A 19,146-nucleotide genomic window follows, 5' to 3' on the forward strand; every position below is an offset into this window, starting at 1 on the left:
TCATTCCTTTTTTTTCTTTCCCTTTTCTGTTCCTTCAATTTCGCCATTTCAAAATTTTTAATTCACCCGATCAACAAATTCACTATCTCGAATTCACCCTCCTAGATCCTCTCCAGTGACCCGCTAAACAAATTCACTATTAGACGGCAATGTGAGATCGGACCATTAATAATAGTCACAGCAGTAGATCAGCTTACCAAAAACAAACAAATACATTCTACGAGAACAAGACTAACACATAGATTCAAAGGACAATATAATAAAAAGCCAGTTACAAGAAACACTTGAATGGATAAATAAGTTTAAAAAAAAAATAATAGTAAAAATAAAATAGAATAATTTAATGAATAAATAAGTTAAAACACAGAAATCGACAGGTCCACAAATTAAAATAAATAAAACAATGAATAATCTCCGAGCTAATTCCCATGCAGGTGATGGTGTATGATCCCTAGGGAGTCCAAAATAATATTTTCTGCTAAGATCGCAATATCCCCAATGCTAACACCTAGGCCTTCTATGATAATGATCCGACTCAGCTGAATTCGAACCCAGGTTCTAGGAGATAGTAGCACAGTGCCTTACCACTGAGCTACCTACTTCCACGTTATTAAGTGTATAAAAACATTGTTTACTCCACTAATTAGTTATTAAAGTTTGTAGTTATATAATCTTTTCAAATTCAAATATATATATATATATTAATAAAAATTTTATATTTTTTTCAGATTTTAATTTTAAAATCGTTTTAAATAATTTGAATAATTACGATACAAGAGGTTATACGAATAATCATATTTAAGATGGGGAATCCAATTTAAACCCATGCTGTTGTTATAAGATAAGAAGTTTAAGGCTGAGACAATGAGAAGTATAATTGTTATAAGTTGCTTTAGCAGCTATAAAAACTTGAAGGTAGAGGGAGGGGGAAGGATAAATGGCAAATTAAGGATTCCTCTTCAAGGTTCCTTCGTCCTCAATATTGTGAATAATATATCTTCCAATTATTCCCACTCCAGCCAATTAGTCTTTTATTAGTTGGTATTGATAATTTCTCTTTGTTCTTACAACTCTTTGATGTTGTCTGCTAATAACAAAAATTAATTATCAGATTTTATATATGAGTAAAGGTTGCTATTACATTGTATATTCCAATTACACTATGAAGTATCAAGGCTATGAGTGGAATATTAATAAAAATTCAATTAATTAATTAATTATAACATTTTATTCTATCTCATTACTTGTGAATTTACGGCGACCTGTACTATTACCTTCCTAGTTTATTTATGCACATAATTTAAACAAAAATTTTTTAGAAATGTTAAGATTAATTTAGGATATAATACGATTTAAGATTATGTAATAAAATACTTTTTAAATAATTGTATTATCCCAATGATGAAAATTGTGGAGGATGCCCTTGATATGTAAATTTATTTGAATGAAAAAGTAAAACAGTGATGGTGTAAAAAAGACAAATGCTGCTGTACGGAGAAAGGAATTAGAAAAGATAAATGGGTTCATGGTTTCAGAATAAGTTTTACAACATATACAATTCATAAAAATTTTATGAGGTTAGTAAACTGAATTGACTTACCAGACTTCCTCAAGAGAAAATCCAGAATAGTTTTACATCAGTTTTACGGTTCACCTATATTGTTCTTGGGCAGTAATTGGGCGAAAAATGTACCCTCTATTCAATTAGGAAAATTTATTTTTATATTTTATTTATTTACCTCTCTTATATACTAGTAGGCTAGGGAAGGGAGAAAGGGTTGGCTCCGTATGTAAAATAACAAACAGAATGGCAGTATAAGATTAGAGAATAAAAATTTGTTAAGAAAATAATAGAAAAACCTTAGTGTACAAAAGAAAAGAAAAAAATACTGAATTAAATATAACACTACAAAAAACTAAAAAAATAAAACAAATACTTAATGAAAGTTTTTGAATATGTATTGATATTAATAATGTATTGATAAATAAACAATTTTAATAATAATTAACCTGGAATAGAAACTATAAAAATTTCTTTAAACAGAAATTGAGAAACCTAACATTTAATAATCAAGATATTTATTATATAATTTGTTCATTATAAATTATGTTAATTATCTGTAATTTATTTTTGTGTTTGATTTTTGGATTTAAAATTAAAACTAAATCAACAAGTAAAAGAATAATTATTTTCGCTTCGTAATTATACTAATCAGGTTAATTTTTAATAATGAAAACATTATTAAACTCTCACAAAATGATAATCGAAAATTCAATACCAAATATCATTAAATAACTTAATAAAAAAAAATTATTTTGTATATATTATTATTAATATTATAAAATAAAATAAAATTCCTAGTTACAGCTATGTTTAACAAGGACTCTCTCCTGGATTTTATTATCAAACGATTAACCTTGAAAGACTGGTTATCACGTATGCATTAGAAATATGCAGAAAAGTATAATTTATAGAATAAGAAACTTTAAAAACGTAAATAAGAAGATAAAAAAAAAGTGTCAGACTTTTTTATCTCTATAAAAAATGAGAAAGATAATTAATTATCTTAAATGGAGACAATAAAAAGTACTTTAGAAGTTAGTTTGATTTACAATTCAAGCCTCATCAAAATATTCTAATAAGGACAAGAACTACCTGACTTCAAAGACTATTTAATTGTAAACTGATATAACAATGTTAATCAAAATTGTTTTGGCTGGTTTAAAGAAAACGAGGAAAGAAGAGTGTAAAATCGATTATATTAAGTTCAGGTTAGTCGATTTTTAGCAAAAAATTTTTGTAATATAACCTGTAATACCTTCATCAAATACGTAATTTTAGTCTTGTACAACTTTTGGATTTTGGCAAGGCTGTTTAAACAAACACCCATGTACCATTGTGTAAGTTTTATCATTTAGATTCAGAAAAAGTTTAAGTTTTAATGATGGCTATATTCCCCCTTACTCTGTATAAGGGGGTATATTGGTAAGAATATTACCAATATATTGGTAAGTAGAAGTAAAAATTACGATTTATTTTTTTTTTTATTATAAAAGTATTGGATATTTTTGCACAAAATATGCTTCACAATTCCGCCAATCCTTTCCCTCTTTACTCAGACCGCTGGTGTCCTTCAAGATGGATCCTAGGTCCTCTTCTTCATCGTATATACAACTGATGTCCTAACCCCTCCTAGCAGTAATTCATAACCAACCAAACCTGTTCTTGGTACATTTGTTGATGACACATATCTATTAGCAATAAATTATACCCAACTGTTGTATCCATAACTCTCAGTACATCAATTTAAGTTGTCAAACTGGGGAATTAAAATAAATCTCAGCAAATCCCAACGAACAACTTTCACCTTTGGTCGCAAACCCACTACATCCTGTCCTACTGTATTCTGTAATAATGTTCCAGTTATCCGCGTCGAAAAGAACCGTTATCCAGAACTCCGTTTTGACCAATGTCTTACGTAGAATCCTAATAAAAAATTTATACAAGAAGCTGTACTCGATCTCTGATTCAAATGACTCGTCATTTTTTTGACGGGCACTTTAAAATATGTTAAAGTTCATACATATTAATTTATTATATTACTTATTAAATGTATTGATTGTTTTAGAGTGTTTTATATTATTATTAACGAAAAACTTCAATGATACACTTTTACTATCAACTTCATTTTTAATAACTTCCAACGTTTCGGCCCTAAGGTCATTTTCAAGAAGACAACCTTAATCATTGATGTCATAATTCATTATTTTGTTTGCAGGCTAATTGCCATGCCTTATATAAGCCACATAATTTCAATACAAAAAAAGTTTTGAAGAATTGTTTCGTTTTGAAATTGTGTGGTTTATATAAGGCATATGTAATTAGCCTGAAAAAAAGACAATTTAATGAATTATAACAGTAATGATTAAGGTTGTTTCCTTGAACATGGCCTAAGGGCCGAAACGTTGAAAGTCATTTAAAATAACAAGTCGAGAGTAAAAGTGGATCATTGAAGTTTTTGTTAATATTAATATATTAGATTTGTGGAAATATCCAAATGTCTACTTTATTTAATTATTCAAGTACTTTAATTTTTCAACTATGAAGAAGGACTAGAACTTTAGTTGAAACGTCGGAACAGATAAAACACTAAAAAATTACTTTCTATTTGAATGGAATATGGTCCGGGTGCGGTCAAAAAAACTCAAATAGTAAATGATTATACTATTTCTATTGAGAAAACGTTTCGCCCCACGTTGCAGGGCTTCGTCAGGGCTGTTTTGACGGAAGTCAAAGACAGACTGACATACTTTCTATTTAATTTAATTTACTTATTTGATTCCTATTGTCAATATTGAACTTTGAAATTACAAGAAAAAACAATTCTTGAAATATGAGGCATTAAGTGTCAATAATCCGCAGTCCAAACTATTTATTCAAAATTACTGCTTAATTTTTTTAGAATTGGTACCGCACTATGAATCTCAGAACTCGACAATACCATAGGCTAATTTTTATTAATTTTTTTATAGCTTAGTTAATGATTTCAAAAAAACATTTATTGTTGTTTAATCAATGTAATTAATAATGAAAGTAAATAAAAAATCATTGTGTAAAATTTCGTAGGTTTTTTTTTTTTTTCCGATGGCATAATCATATTAATATACTGAGGCAGTAAAATATAATATGTAGTTACCTATATGATAATATGTTATAATTATAATATAATATTCACATAATAAAAAACTCGGTCAGGGTCAAAGCAAGTGCAGTTATAGCTTGACCCTTAGCAAAGTGCAACATGCAGCAACACCTGGCGACAGTCCTTTGGCAACAAAAAATGGTCTTTAATCGATTAATAATTAAATCGACCTTATGCAATGACAATCGATCTCAAGCCCCCGAAACACTAGCAATTAGTTCGCTATTTTTTTATTTTAAAGGTGAGATAGATAAGAAGAGATCACGCTGGGAACAACGTGGCACATCCAACATTTACACAACACTTTGTCAACAAGGAGATGTTGCGCAGTTTTTCCTGTTTGTTTTGATTTGAATTTTTTTATTTAGAAAGATTGATGATATCGCAACATATGAAATGCGCAGGAGTCTACGAACAGGCGCAAGAATTTGGGTCAGTCGAGCCAAAGTGGAACAGATTATTTTATCGCTAGGTCTCTTGCCTTTTATTTAATGATATTATTTTTAATTTTATTTTTTTTTAATCACACATGTAATAAATATAAGTTCTTTCCAATTTGCAAAAAAAAACAAACAAACATTTTTTACTTTTGAAAAAAAGATATATTTCCTGTAATTCCATTTAATGTGTATTCCACAAAATATAAAAATAAATAAAATTATTCTGACTACAAAAAAATGAATAAATAAAAAAAATAATATTAATTAATATTTAGTTTCATTGTTTTGATAAAGATAATAAATATAATGCAATAAATAATCATTAAGGTATCGATGAAGTTGAAAAGTTGAGATATTTCGTTTGCAAAAACTTTCCATTAGCACGTTGCCTAACCACTAATTAGCAACAAAGGCAGTGATGCCAACACAACTTTATTTTTCTTGATTCAAAGAGGTACTAACTTTTTTTTTTTTAATCCATAATGAATATTAAACTAATAATATTAATTGATAATTAAAATACCTTATTGATCCTTTAAAAGTGACATAACTGTGGCACACTTAAACAGACGCAGGTCATCATTAAATTGAATTCGCAGAGAAGACTGGAAACAACGGAAACACTTTTTATCTCTCTTATCAAAATTTTAACTTGACACTTTTCGAATTATCCACACGGTAAGTTGCACTGTTTGAAATATCTTTCTGCGATGTCAGTTTGGATAATCCTGTACGCTCACTTGGTTATATCACTGAAGCACTAGTTATGTATATTTATATATCGAAATATAATAAACAAGGAGATAAAGAGGAAGATATAGAGAGACAGACCAGCCCGGACGCAGGGAACACAATGGACGTGGCTGCTACTCGCTGGGAGGGGGGCCTACGTCACCGGGATGCTGTCTCCATGGCAACCGCTATCCCCACCCCCGCCGCCTCCTATATCGACTACGCGCCGCATCCTATCGAAACATAGCGATATATCGATTATTACGCTCATGCATCGAGTTACCATTCAGGTACATCTTTTGCGAACTAGCAATATACTTACCAGATTTTTTTTTTGATTTTTTTATTAATTTACACTAAAATTTGTATAGATAGCTAGTAAGGTGCGGCTAGTGGAATATTAAGGAACACAATTAAGTAAAACTTACTTTGTTGTATTAGTGCCAACGTTTCAGCCCTAATTTCAGTCCAAAATATACAAGTTTAAGAAATTAAGTTAATTTTACTTTCATATTTTCATGCTTCTCGTTATATATTACATATTGAGTACTTTTGCACATTTTTGATTATGTAAAGTTTTTTTAAAATTTTTATTGACATTTATAAATTTGATGTTATTATAATTACAATGGTAGCATATAGATTAATTACCCATTGGTAGCACTATAGTAGCATTTCTCCATTAGAAAGTCTGGAGGCCATCTTCTTTTCAGGCGCCTCGGAGTATTGTCAGGAATGGAAAAGGGAGCAACTTTAGAAACTAGTGGGTTTGGGCAAACATTAGAAAAATAGAAAAAATTAAGTTTCTGTTAACACAGGATTTTCAGGAACTTACAAAAAAGCTAGGTTTCGAATCCAGCTGGGCAAAAATTGTTTTCTGTCACAGTGTAGCCGTGAGTCAACACTGTGGGTTCTGGAGCCCTCCTGGGGTCCACCCAGCCTCATAAATTGGATCACCTCCTTGCACAACAACCGTTGGCCTAGTAACAGTACTTCCTTACGAAGTACTGAGTCCCTGACCCTTCAGTTTGTTGTTTTGGTACAGATTTTAATTTTTTAATTAACAAAAAGTTAGGGTAATATAGAAACATCATTAAATGATTTTAGATTTAGGATTTTGAATAAAGTAAAAATTATTTTCAAAAACTTCATTATTAAGGTTTTAGTTGGGCATAGTGAAAATATCTTCCTTGCAAAATGTTTTTTATTTAGCACGGATTAAATCACAATGTTTAGCGGCCAACGCCCCTTCTTCAGGTGCACTAACATCTTTTTTCTTCTCAGTTTATTTAGACATTGTACACACACACACACACATGCTATATTTATGTAAATTGAAGTCAACATTTAAACATGCTACTATATTAAGAATATTAAAGAAATATAAAAGGATAAATAAAAAATCAAATTCTCTTAAAACAAGAAATATTAACTAACTATTTGTACTATTTAAAAAAATATTCTCAAATATAAACTAGGAGAAAAATAAAAATATAAAAGTAAATATGTATGTATAAAACTAAAATAGTGAATTTAATAAATAAATTAGGTGAATACCTTAAGTCAATCAGTTCCCATATCTCATATACATAACTCTCACATTAGTTCTGAATAATTAAAGATATACGAGAAATTTAATACAGATGAATGTTTAACAAAAAATAAAACAACATTTATCTTGAATAAATAAAATGATACAATTTAACATAAGGTTGAAGGAATAAAAACGACTAATTAATTAAAAGGAGTGCATAAATAATAAAAAAATAAATACATTGTACTATGATAAATACAATTAAATTACCATTAATTCAGTTAAACATAGTAATTGAGTTAATTTTAAAATAAAGATGAATCAGTATATCGTCATCTTGGGTTTTGTTTCTTCGCTGTTGAACATGTGGTGCTTTACATTTGGTTTGGTTTCATTTTTTTGTAGTCGGTATGCACTAGCTCTTGCTGTACACTAAATATTTTATTTTATTTTTCAATTATAATATTGATATTACATAACATTTCTCCCTAATTAGTCTAATATTTGTTTAAAGTTTATAATAAAAAAATAATCATCTAAAAAGGAAGAGGAGTTCATTATTTACCTTTGCCGCAAAACTATCTTTATGTGTTCTGAATAATGCACATTTAACAAGATATTTTTACTAAACCCAGATATTTTAGAAACATTTTTTTTTCTACAATACGTTTAATACGCAACTACACCAAAGATTGTTGAAGGAGCTAACTTCATCCGATTCACATTTAAACTTAGTTCACAGGATTATTTAAGTAAAATTTTGTTTTACATCCAGTTTATCCGTTACTTAGGACTACATCTGGACTAACAACTGACATGGAATCCTCATACAAGACTGAAAAGACAGGAAACTGCTCGTCGATTCCGACTATTACAACATTTACTAGACAAACGGTCTAAATTGCCAATCTATCACAAAAGACTGATCTACATGACTATTATAAGGCCTGTCAGGACAAATGGAGTTGAGTTTTGGGGTTCCACTAAACCATCAAATTCCTCCCGAATCCTCAACCGACCTCAATGTCCCATATGTTGCCGATTTAGCCAAAATCATATTCCTTCCATGATAAACTTCCCAACCACTCAAATCCACTTGTTTCTATATTGGCTTCTCCTTCATTGCCTAATAATCCACCTTGGTGCCTCAAAAGATGGTGGCCTCGAGATCTTCTCTAGGAATGTTATTAGAGTTCAATCAATTTTGGTTATAAAATTCATACCTTGTCACTATGTCATCTACAGCAAATTTACTTGTATATATTTTTACACAGTTGTAAATAACAATAAAAAAATATTAAAAAAAACAAAAAAAAAACATCCAGTTTGCTTCCATCAATAATCAAAATACAATGCGCCTTAAAAACGTTTCATCCGATGTTGGTGTTTTGAAAACGTTTCCACTATACCTACTAGAATATATTATGAAATTACTCGCACAATAGCCATTTTGAATTTGTAAAGGTTGTACATTGTATTGAAAAACAAATTTTATTCGGCTATTGCACACAGGATGCTCAATTGAGTATATAGTCATCGATAACGAAAACCTAAAAAAAAAAAAAAAGAAAAGCAAAATCCGGTTGCGAGATAATCACATGCGAATGGCCGAAAATGAGTTTTTCGCCCGAGGAAGATCTGAGTCGTATAGATCTGTTGCAAACTGCAAAAAGTAATTTAGGGCCGTTTACAATATTTTTCTTATGCGTCTAGGAGCTGTATGAAGGTAAACAAAATCTGCGTACATGTTACAGGGTTTATATTTTAGTATTAGAACCTGATAATTTCCCAAAATTAATAATTTATGCGCATGCCCACTTCAGAAGTAATTTGAAGTCATATCATAAGCGTTTACAGTAAACCGGTAAGTTTAAATTATCTATCCTCAAGTATATATGTAAACAGTATAATGTTACAGGTGGAAAAATGATATTAATTCGCGTCATTATTAGAAATTAACTGAACAACTATATTTTTATAGTTAATAAAGTCTCTTAAATTGTATAACTAAGTTTGAAGTGATTATAAAGTTTGAACTGAATAAAATTCAAGTTTGAAAAACTGTCGTAGCAATGGAACAGTCCTACCTGAGGACGTTGAACTTGATTCTTCGAAAGTTGGAAGAATTTTATTTTGTAATTAATCGTGATTGTATATCCCACGGTGGCTACTCTGTCAATAAACTGAAGCCATCATTTGGTGAGGAAAAAAAATTTTTTTACTAAGTACAAATTAAAATTTAATTGGGCTTTCTTGTAGGCTAATAAATTATTTTCGATAGTTAAGATAGTGTTTTCAGTCTATAATGCTAGAACACAATAAATTTTTAAAGGAAGGTGGTCCGGATGCATTAAAAAAAAACTTAAATAGTAATTTAACTAGAAATTGTGAGCTAACGTTTTGTACCACTTTATCAAGGCTTTCTGAATAGAAGTAAGGCCTGATGAATTCCTGACAGTGGGACAAAACGTCGGCTCACGATAAATAGTTTAATTAATAGTTGATTATTTTTTTTTTTTACCGCACCCATCATTTCATACATTATATACGGTAAATTAACAATATTACAACACGTTATTTATTTTCACAAGAAAAAAATCGATTATTATATTATCATCATGAAATTCAAACCAAAATATAAATTATTATTTAGAATTTATGTCCTTCTGTTCAACCTTTACCTTTGAACAGGTAGGTGGTCCTGACTTGTTCTTTGCTCATTTATCATCATTATTATTTTTTATTTATAATTAGTCTTTCAAGACGTTTATTTAGTCTCAATTCTTTTTTTTTCGTCTCCTGTACTTTTGTAACTGTATATTTTACGTATTTTTCAAAAATATTTACTCTTACCATTGTTACTTATTTTTTATTCTTATCATCGTTTATTTAATTTTATTTTATACTGATTCTATTTTACGTCTTTCTTTCGTTTATTTATATGTAATTTCTTATCACTTTAATTTTATATAATGTTTATCCTAGCTTAAATTGCCTTATTGTATCTTATTGTTGTAATATTCTCAGTTTCATTTTGTATCTTTTTAGCCCTGATGAAGCCCTGCAAAGTGAGGTGAAACGTGGGAAAATAAATAGTTGTAAACTATTTTTGTTTCTCTTTTGACCGCAACCTTGACCATCTTCTTATATATTATTAGAATTATATAAAATATTGCTTTGTTATAGCAAGAACCCTCGAGAACTTAGTATAACAAAAAATGTTTTATATCCTTTTTTTGTAAGTATACTTGGAATATATTCGCAGATATACATTTGTTCAAACCGCTCTTTTTAAAGTTTAAATGTAACAACATCTCTAGCCCCAAGATAGAAATATATGATTTATTGAAAAAAAAAAAAATTTATTTTCTCTCGTCACTGTATTTCATAAATTATCCAGAAGTGTCTTCTGATAAATAATGTAACCAGTGTTGTTTTTCTACTAGACTTATTCTTCTAACACCTCTTACGTTCTTCCCTCCTTGGAAGTTGATTTTTTTATCATAAATTTTAGCTACGACTAACAGGATTAGATAGAGTAAAAAATAAATTATATTTTTTATCAATCAGAAAAAGTCTGAAAAACAAAAACAGAAATTACAATTTGAAAGTCTGGAACTAGTTTAAAAAAAGAAACAGGTATCGTATAAGAAAGAGAATCACATATGGCGGCAGTCACCTAGCACAAGTATGGTGGAAACCAATTATGTAGGCGTTGACCCTTATAGAATGGAACATCACAAAATTATTTATTTATTCAGAATGTATTTAAATACATCGACATACACTCAGTTTGTGTATCGATCGATTTATCATGGATGTAGTGGGAAAATGGAGGTTGTCTAAAAACTCAACACTTATTCCATAATTTTATATTCATTGATTTATAAAAAAAAAAAATCTTAGAATCTAATATGATTTAGTCATAAATTTATGGACTTCCTAATGATATCCTTTAATAATATTCCACTTGTCGAATAGATCCACTACCTTGGACTACATCGGGACAAACGCCTAACTTGGAATCTTCAAACTGCACGTCGATTCCGACTATTACAGCACTTACTAAGCAAACGGTTTATTTGTATGATAATAATAATGTCTTATTGGACTTTAGAGTTGAGCCTCGATGCTTCACTAGACCGTCGATTTCCTCTCATATCCAATCCTTACAATCCAAAATCCTCAATGCCTCTTATCTTGACATAAATAAAATCATCCATGAATACCTTAAGTTCCACATCTAGCCAATATATTCCGATTCAGACATCAATCCTTCCATAATGTACTCCCTGACCACCCAAATGCCCTAATTTCAAATCTTCCTTCCTCTTCTATTCCAGATAATCCTCCCTACTGCCCGAAAAAAAATTGGTCTTGATACTTCCTAATTTAGAAATTTTATTGGAGTACTAGTGATGATTAGGATCTTTATAAATATTTTATCTCACTATAGCTTATATTTATTTTTATTTTAAATAAAGTTGCAAATTTCAAGAAATAAAATAATAAAGTTAATGTTCTTTTTTAAAAATTTTGTTAACATTGAAAATTCATCAACGTTCATTGAACGTTAACAATATTGGATAAACCTAACTATTCCATGATTATGATGACATTGGTTTTTTTACATAAAAGTGGAATTTACGTCCAACTTGGCCAAGTATATCCCAAATAGGCGTAAAGTCCAAAATGTATAATTGAGTTCCAAAGTTGATATTGATCAGGAGTGTGACCATAACTTACTTAATGCTTGTTGAAAACCGAATTATCTGTTTTAATTGCCTTGTTAAATAACAAGTCACTTATATCTATTTTATTATTTTGTTGGAGACTGGTAATTTAATTATTAATAACAAAGGTTATCTGATTAGTCCTAACACTTCTTTATTAGTCACATCTTATGTCCAATGTTTCGGCCAATCCGGCAATCATCAAGGACAATCTTAATTTTAATTTCACAGCACCAACATTAATTTATAAAACTATTGAGGCTAGTAAAACCAAGTCAAATAAAGTTATATTTGTCACTGTAGCGTTTAATAATAATCTATTCTCTGCAAACATAGTACTTTACTATCAACACTTATCAGAACAATTATAGAAAAGTGATTAAACAATTTATATTGAGCGAACGTTTCGCCCCACGTTGCAGGGCTTCATCAGGGCTAAAAAAAATACAAACTCTTAAATGAATGAGAAAAGTTAATTAAAAATTGAAAAGATGTACAGTGAAATATAAAATCTTAGTAAGACTAATAAAAGTTTATAGTACCCTTGGTCAAATCCTCTACACCGTCTATACAGATGATTCCAACCAATCCTAACACTATCCTCACCATGTCCATACATGACATGATACCCCATCGATGACACATGTGTGCTCGCTGTTAATAATAACCCATTAATTGTATCCCAAACTCTCTAATCCCAATATCACAGCCCTCAAAGAATGGTGTCGTAATTAGAGGATTAAGATAAATACCAACAAATCCCATCAAATCGCCTTTACGACGAACCTACCGACTGCCCCACAGTTTCATTTAATGATGTTACTCTTACCCCTGCCGAACAGATCCGCTACCTTGGACTACATTTGGACAAACGATTAACCTGGAATCCTCACACAAGACTGAAAAGACAGGAAACTGCACGTCGATTTCGACTATTACAGCACTTACTAGACAAAAGTCTAAACTTCCAACACATCACAAAAGACTGATCTACATGCCTATAATAAGGCCAATCTGGACATATGGAGTTGATCTTCGGGGCTCCACTAAACCTTCGAATTTTTCTCGTATCCAATCCTTACAATCCAAAATCCTTCGTAAAATCCTCTTACTCTGTCACAAATAAAAAAAAGCTTAATGTATACTACGTAACCGATCTAGCCCGGATCAGATATCACTCCTTCCATTATAAACTCCCTAACCACTGAAACCCCCTAGTTAATAACCTTGCATCCTCTTCCATTCCTAACAATTCTCCGAGGCGCCTGAAAAGAAGATGGCCACGAGACCAGATAATGTAAAATGTCATTAGAGTGCTACCAATAGGTAGTTGCTCTACACGTTATGTTAAATATGTTAAATAAAAATGTTTTTTTTTTCTTTATATAGCCTAATTATTATTTTTTTAAAAATAATTATCTAATCTTGAGGAGTTCATACCATGATTTGTCTATTATATTTATTTAATTTTTCTAAATATGTTTTTGGAAATTTGACAGTTCGAAGTTTTGATAATTAATCTTTTTTTAAAAGTCTTTTATTTTTTTTATATTTATATATTTATATGTATTTTATTTTTTTACTCAGATGCTAAGTCTTATCGTCTTGGTGCTGGACACTAGCGTATTTTGGGCAGCTACACTTTTTCAGTTACATTCCCAGTAATACTATGCGATCATTTCATTTATTAAAATTACATGATTGTTAATGCACAAGTGATCCAAGATCAATATTTGCCTGCATATATACATCCATTTTTATTGTATATATTTAATTTGTTTATGCTTATTTTTCTAGGAGGTCAGAAAAAAAAAATAATAAAATAAAAATAAAAATAATGCATAAGTGAAGAAAGTACAAATGATAATCCAAAATGCTCTTTGTATGAATTGGTTGAAAAAAAAAATTCAACAACGAAATTTGTATTATACATATTTCTAGTATTAGTTTTACAGAATCAAATAATTTACACAACAGATATTATGTATTTCTAATTCCAATATAATATTTTATGAACACTTTCAAAGGAATTAGATTACCCGATATTGAAACTGTGTGGAAATTTCCACTTTCGATCTTGACGATGAACATAATAAGTTGCCTATAGATCGGGAAGTTAAAAATGTCCTTTATACATTCCAACTTTTATTTGAAATAAAAAAAATTATTGCCTGCTGAGTTTTCTCGAAAAAAGTAAGTTCGAATTATGGCGATTATACTGTATTTCTTGTTAACCATTATAGAACACATAAATTAGAGGAAGAACACAAATTAGAAAATCGGTGGGCAGTATATCGAATTTCGAGGATTAATCCGGGGTAAACTGTGACTGTGACAAATTAATGGAAAATTGGCACTGTAGTCCCAGAGAAAAGCCGTAGACGTTCCAAGTTCGATTTTTGGCTTAAACTTAAGTCCTCTAATTTCGGGATTTTACACACACTGAACTCTCTATATAGAGTATCTTAGTGCCGTCAGTTCTCGAATCGTGCATTGGTACATCCATATTTTATCAATTATGTCCGTAATAGAAAGGTAAAAAGTTCAAAAGGGGAATAAATTTGTCCTCATCCGGAGGGGTTCCATAAACGAAGGGTTCTAATACATTCAATTTGTAGGTTATAGGCTGATACTTTAATAAAATCGTCCGTTTGGAGAGGTACGCTATAGAGAGGTGTCTGTTAGGAGAGGTTTTACTGAACTAGGTTACCTTCTTATATCTTCGAGTGTGCTATTTGATTAGTCTTTTTTAAACTTGATTTAATTTATGTCTTGCCTCTCCAATTTATCCAATTTATGTATTGCCAGAATTAAGAAACTTGAGATTTTATTTGTGATAGTAAAAAAAAATGAATAAATAAAAAAATGAGAAAAATGTACAAAATTATGTTTTAATTTTATATGTATCCCAATCCTACATCACCACTCTTAAAGAATGGTGCCAAAACTGGAGGATTAAAATAAATTCCAATAAATCCCACCAAATCACATTTACTCTTCGTCGCAAACCTTCGACTTGCTCCACAGTATCTTTTAATAATACCCCACTTATTCCTGTTGAGCAGATCCGTTACTTAGGACTACATCTCGACAAACGACTGACATGAAATCCTCATACAAGACTGAAAAGACAGGAAACTGCTCGTCAATTTCGACTATTACAATATTTACTAGACAAACGGTCTAAATTGCCAATCCATTACAAAAGACTGATCTATATAACTATTATAAGGCCTATCTGGACATACGGAATTGAGCTGTGGGGCTCCACTAAACCATCAAATTCCTCCCGAATCCAATCCTTACTGTCTAAAATCCTTCGTAAAATCCTTAACGCTCCTTTGCTTTGTCACAGATCAAGTCATTCTCATGACCTCAATGTCCCATATGTAGCCGATTTGGCCAAAACCAGATACCATTCCTTCCATGTAAAACTTCCCATCCACCCAAATCCACTTGTTTCTAACCTTACTTCTCCTTTATACCTAATAATCCTCCTAGACGTCTGAAAAGAAGATGGCCTCAAGATCTTCTCTTTTAGAAATGTTATTGGAGTTCTATCAATGGGTTGATACTCCACATGTTTGTATCATGTCACTATCTCACCTACAGCAAATTTACTTGGTGTATATATGTTATACAGTTGTAAATAACAATAAATAAATGATTAAAAAAAAATTATAAGTTTTACAATTCTTTTTTCATTTCCACATCGCCTCCAGAGGAACTGGAAGATAACTTTTCAGTATCTGGTTTTCAACATATCTTTACGTTCCAGAGCTCATTCACAAAAAAAAACGCATTTTGGGTCATTGATCTGTGCGTGCGTGCCACAACTCGCCAACGGATGGGCCTATTCCGTTAATCTACTTTTTTGTAGGCTAAAGAACCCACGCTTTTAGCATAGGATGGTGCCTATACCGTGTATATATACCGTGCGCGCAACAATCGAATGACCTGTAGTTGAATATTTTTTTATAAATAAATAATTGATCATATAATTTCAAATTATAAAGAAAATGGTGAACATTGCGATGTAAAGAGAAATAGTTGTTTTATTTTTTCAATATACTACATCTCCAACGAAAAAACGTTTATTAAATTTAAAAATAGCATTTTTTGGGGGATTAACTTTCATTTCTCTCTCTTCTTAATAATTATTATTTTTATCTATTTATTTTATCTTAATTTTTTTATAACGTTGTAAATAGTGAGTGGTGTCTTTTGCACGAGATTAAATCCCCATATAATCAGTTGTTAAAAAAAAATGTAACTTATATTAACCATGTTAAAGGCCGATCTGGTATTACATAAAAATATATTTCGTTTTGTTTATACTTTTAAATGAAATAAAACTTGTAATTATTCTTATTGTATAGTTTGAATGAAAGATCCATTTCAGTACAATCTTACTATATTCTTCTATATATTTTTGTAATTCTTTAACAATAACAATATTAATAAAAACTTTTGTTACTACAAAATAAATTTCCTCCCCAAGTTTTAAAGATTATTTTTTTAATTATATTTTTGGTAGTATGGAATGTCTGGAAAATTGTGTATAACAGTGCCATGTACAACACCAAAAAATATATTCTTACTACCGCTGCAACAGACCAGAATAAGTGAGGGGCGTAAAATACTGTTAGAGCGAGACATGTTTTGTCAGAATTGACAAAAAGAACCCTCGAATCAGACAAGTAAAAATAATTTATGATTCGTTTTAAAAAAACATGAATTTCATTTGTATATAAATCAAAAAGTAAATAGTATATTAAAAATTCAACATAATGTTTTGAAAGATAGATAAATGTTATTAAAAATATCGTGTCAAAGCATTATTAGTAAGTTAAATTGCCTTCATTTTGAGCATGCAGACATATGAAAGTCTTATGGTTTCTGAAATATATTTTTTAAAAAATCAAATATTTTATCCGAACAACTAGAAATTAATATTTTCTGAATTTATTGTGTCAAATATCATAAAATCTTCTGCTAATATTATGAAAAATACTACTCCTACGAAGATAAACGAAATGAGCTTCTTTATAGTTCGTTAAACCAGCTTTAATTTGAGTGCTAGCAGACATCTGTACGTCGAATGGTTCCTGAGATATATAATTTCAGAAATCAAATTTATTGTCCGAACAACTATAAATCAATTTATTTTAGCAAATATTATGAAAAATACTACTCTTACGAAGATAAACATAATAAACTACTTTATGGTACATTAAACTAGCTTTAATTTGAGTGATAATTAGCATGTGTTTGTAAAATGGATTTTGAGATATAGATTTCCCAAAATAAAATCACTCACTACTGATCTTTCAGTCCAATTTTTTTAATTAAATGTTACTTTTAAAAAGCTATATATCGAATACTATTGAACGTAAACAACTATAAATCAATTTATTTTAGGAAATGTAATAAAAACTGCTACTCCTACGAAGATAAACTTAATAAACTTTTTATGAAATGCTGCTTTTTAAAAAGATATTTCTGGAGAACTAAACGTAAGAACGTAAATAGCTCTATTAGGTCACATATTTTAGCAAATTTACTCTACTAATAATTTTCTCCTAGGTTTTCGAGTGTTGTTGCTAGTTTTAAAGATATAGAGAATAAAAAAATAATTTGTTTTAGTGTTTTAAAACACCCACTCTTTTTTATTACCCCTACCTATATTTGGCAAACTCATAACCTCATAAACTTATTAATTAAAGTAATAAAAACTTGGGGTGAAGTAACTGCCTTTATTTTTCCCCCGTCTCTTTTACAATATGATTAATCATGAATGATAGGTTGTTAACGTTGACTCATCATGAAACCACCGCATGATATTTATATATAAATAGTTGACCGTATAATTTAATGTATGTTTTGCCTATCGTCTTGAACAGCCTTGATGAAGCCCTACAAAGTTGGGTGAAACGTAGAACAATAAATAGTTGAAAACTATTGTGTTCTTTTTTGACCGCAACCCTGACCATTTTTTTCATATGATAAACCACATGATATAAATTGTTTAGTAGAAAAGTTCCGAAAACTTCATAATACAATACTTATTTAACGTTTCATATTGTAAATATTCCAAAATATGGTGAATGTCTATTATGAGTTATGGCGTTAAACGAACTAACGCTATAAGTAGCTTTACAGAGAAACAAAGGAGCGTTTTGCATAAAATTCTAATTGTCATCAAAATTCCGGCTAGTCACAGTCTTGCCTCAAGTCATTCAATTAATTTTTAATAATAAATATACTTCAAATAGTGATTAATCAAATGTATATATGATAGAAAAAAAATAAAAAAAAGGATATCCTTACGTTTACCAATTATCTAGGTTAAATAAAATAAAAACGTTACAAATATTATTTAACATTCCTAATCCAAACCAGACCCATCGGCCATTTTTATTTTTTATAAGTATAAAGTAAACTATATACTGAATTCTCTTGAATATAGAATACCTCAACAAAACTTAAGATGACATCGAATATTTTCTAATAAATGAATAATATTAATAAATATATTTTAAAATAAATTAAAATACTCCAGTCTAGGCATGGTAAATATATAAAATATTTTTAAAACTAGCTAAACCTAAAATTAGATCTACTATGGGACGAATATGCAATGTTTAGTGATTGTCGTGGGATATATTCCTTCCTAAAGAATTGTGAAAGATAAGTGAATTTCATATGTCCTATAATATCAAAACGAAGTTATATGTATAGTAATTGTCTCCTAGCTAAACTTTATAACAACATTTTACGAAAATTACATAACAAAGCAATTGTTACAATCAAGGTCCACTAGGAAAGTTCGGAGTGAAAAGTATTTAAGGTAGATAAAAATTTTATTTAATTTATAAAAAAAAAAATCTTTGTGAAGTTACATTAAAATATTTTTTCTTTTTCATGTAATATTATGTTCTGTCATATATATTCAGACATTGGTAATAGACATCGGAGAGTACTTCCACGTCATATTTACTGTA

At 29.7% G+C, this 19,146-nt stretch overlaps 1 protein-coding gene across 2 annotated transcripts in view; it reads right to left on the reverse strand.

Annotated features, from left to right (window-relative positions):
- LOC106679008 (forkhead box protein N3) overlaps positions 1-19,146 on the reverse strand; it is a 339,867-nt gene that overhangs the window by 297,556 nt on the left and 23,165 nt on the right. Inside the window, exon 1 of one of the 2 annotated variants that reach the window (XM_067050826.1) lies at positions 5,667-6,006. The exons of the other annotated variant lie outside the window; for it this stretch is intronic. The gene's annotated coding sequence lies outside the window, so the exon portion shown is untranslated. Of the gene's footprint in view, positions 1-5,666; positions 6,007-19,146 lie in introns of those variants that run through there. 2 annotated transcript variants of the gene reach the window in all.

Source organism: Halyomorpha halys, unplaced genomic scaffold (assembly GCF_000696795.3).
Source record: "Halyomorpha halys isolate HHAL.00 unplaced genomic scaffold, Hhal_1.1 Scaffold172.1, whole genome shotgun sequence".
Lineage (NCBI taxonomy): Eukaryota > Metazoa > Arthropoda > Insecta > Hemiptera > Pentatomidae > Halyomorpha > Halyomorpha halys.